Genomic DNA, 3183 nt, shown 5'->3' on the forward strand with positions numbered 1-3183 from the left:
ACTAAACCTCATCTAGGGAGGTGATGAAACCCCTCCCTTGTAAGCATGTGTTAGTATAGTTTATTTTTGGGGATTACAATGTATTTTTGATAGTCTTTCCATGATCAAGAGCCTCATTTTTGTTGTAATGAATGTTGAATGTTTTAAATGATTATTGTGAGTTATTCATCTTGTCTTGGATGGTTGCTTTTCTTAATCATATTGCTTGCACTTCCATGGTGACAATGGAAGTTAGATCATGGAATGGTTTTAATGGCATGGAGTTGGAGAACCTAGATAGTTCATGGCTTAGGGTTTCCCTTTGATGGGCTATACTTGATTCTTAGCTTTATGTGCATTCACCATTTAAATTAGGGCTTGATAATCCTTGGCTTAGTAAGCATGTTCTAAGCTACATTTTAGTTTAGGTAGTTGATCATGTGAACCTTTGATGGTTTATTCTTGCCTTTCTATTTAAATGAACTTCTTAAGGATATTATAGCAACCTAGTATTGTTATGTATCATGACTATCATATATGTTGTTTTCCCCTTAAATTAATCTTAACCTAGCATGTGTATAGGGATGGAGGTGGATTCATTTCCCTAGCCTTCTTTACTTGTACTTCACTCCCTTGAATTCTTGCAATTTATTGTTTTATGCACTTTTAATTTCCTAGCTTAAGTGACATCCAACAAAACCTCTATAAACCCTTCATCATTCTAAGAATGATTCTAGACATTTAGGTTGTATTAGACTAGCGCAGTCCCTGTGGTTCGACTTACCCGACCAATAGCCCTATTTTACAATGATTCGTGCTATTGCGAAGGTTGATGTTAATTGACCAACCGATCATGCACTTAGAATGTGAGTGTGCAATGTGGCCAAGTTTTACATTTATAAGAGCCACTATTACATCTAACTACAAAATATAGATAGGGCAAGTAGGGATTGTCCCAAGGGATTGGTGGGTCATATAAGGTTGTGGAATCAAGATTAGGGTTAGTAGGTTGAGTGATCAAAAAATTGGTTGGTGGTTGAATTATACTAAGTTGCAATTTAAAGTAAAGTAAACAATTAAGTGCAATAGAGAGAGTAAAAGAGAGAGAGAGATCTCGGGGTTTAGAAGTCACCACTAAGCATAACTTTTCTACACCTTTAATGAATGATTAATGAGGGGGAAAACATGTATTGTAACAATAGTGTGTGTGTGTGTGGATGTTTCAACAAGCATGGATGACCAATTAAGCATATATTGTCTAAGCAACATGGTGGATAGCATAATATATCAAACTAAGTCATTAATCCTTCCTTTAAGCTCACAATCCAAACATATCACAAAGTTAGAGACATATGCTACTTGCATTCAACACTATGGAACATCAAACAATAAGCATGAATTGTCTTCCCATTTAACATCTAGACTACAACTACACTATAACTAAGTTAATGGCATGAAATTAAACTAAGGGGAGGCACAATCCATCAAGAAATGAGTATGAACCATCAAATAAACCACAAGAGCATTCTATTAAGCACTATGTCTTGACAATCTCTAGATCTATAGCATCAATACACATAGACATGCATCAATAACACAAGAAATAGAGATAAACACATGAACATCTATTCTACCATACATAGACATATGGATAGAATGAAATGGTCAATTGGAAGCATTAAACCATACAAACCATTGAATAAACAAGATCTATGTATATAAAAATGTCAAAATATGTATCACAATACAAATCCCTTCAAAAATACATAAATCAATATATAGAAAGCATGCTTAGGGCTAACTTTAGCCCCAAGAAGATGTCTAGCCACTCATGGATGGGGTCCTCCAACCCTCAAGGGCTAACTCTATGTGTAATGACCCGGTCATTTCTCTTCCTTTTCCTTTTCCTTAGATTTTCACGGATATTTTTTTTTTTCCGTTGATCTTTTCCTTCCTAAGTTCAGTTCCTCGTCGCTTAGTGTCATCTCGAATGCTCTGGAGTGATTTTCAAGACTCTTTTCTATGGATTGACAACTTCCTTTAAGGACCGAGTCGTTTCCACATTTTTTATTTTTCGACACTATTCATTTTTTTTTTTTGTCATTTTCCCCATTTCGTCTTTTTCCCTATTTTTTCTTTTCCCCGTTTGTCACTTTGTTGGCATAACCACACTTCTTGCATTCGGAGTTGGGTTTTGACTTCACATATCTTCATCTTGAGTGGTTTCCATGAAATACGTATCTTTACTTTTGCAAGAAAGTACTCTGGTTGCTCCTAGTGTCCATAGGAGCATGGATGCAAAGTTCTTTGGGAACTTTTTCTTTTCTTGGGGTGTTTTTCGTAAATATATTTTGAATATATTTTATTTCATGGGTTTTTAAGAAAATATTTTTAGAAGATATTTTCATTCTAGGCCATTAGTGCAATTTTCACTTTTTGGAGAGGCCATTGTGCAATTAATGAAAGTTATTGCTAAAGGTCTTGTTTTGAGCCTGCATCCTCGTACGGGATTCATTTTCACTTTTCGTCAAGTCGTGTACTCTTAGAATTTTCTTCTGGTTGTTTTCTCCAGTTCCAGAGTTTCTGGCCCTAATTAGCGCCAAACTTGTTTAGGGCATAAATTTCTGCTCGGGACTCAGTTTTTGACGTCGTTTCTTACGTTATTCATATTTTCTCATTATGAATGTTTTTTGTTCACGAAGTTTTGTTGTTTGAGCATGTTTGCACGAATTTGACTTTTCCTAACACGGCGAGGCCCGTTCGGGGCACTTTTAGGGTTTTTCTATAAATAGGAGCACTTAAGAGAAAATATCAGATTTTTCTCTCTCTCTCCCCTCTCTCTTGGCCGAATCTCATGGTAGCCATGGCTACCATGCTTCTCTCTTCTTTTACGGTCACTTCCCTTGGTTGAAAAGGTGTAATGCCTTAGTGTTTATTGTTCCCCTCGCCGTGCTCTATCTTTCCTTCTTATTAGAAACCATTTCTGACCATTTTTTGAGTTCGGGTTTGAAGTCAAGATGTGATTTTGATGGGGCTTTCATGGGGTTTATGTTCACGGTGTTGTCCCCGACAAAACCTAGAAGTTTTGTCGGATTGGGAGCCGTTCCATTTTGGTGGGGAATTGAGATTTCATCTCAAATTGAGGTAGGAAATGTTTTAATGTTTTGTATGTGTTGTATTGAGTGTTTTTCATGATTATACAAC

Source organism: Cornus florida, unplaced genomic scaffold, assembly GCF_030987335.1.
Source record: "Cornus florida cultivar Cherokee Brave unplaced genomic scaffold, ASM3098733v1 CherokeeBrave_3.0.0_Hap2_Chr02, whole genome shotgun sequence".
NCBI classification, from domain to species: Eukaryota; Viridiplantae; Streptophyta; class Magnoliopsida; order Cornales; family Cornaceae; genus Cornus; species Cornus florida.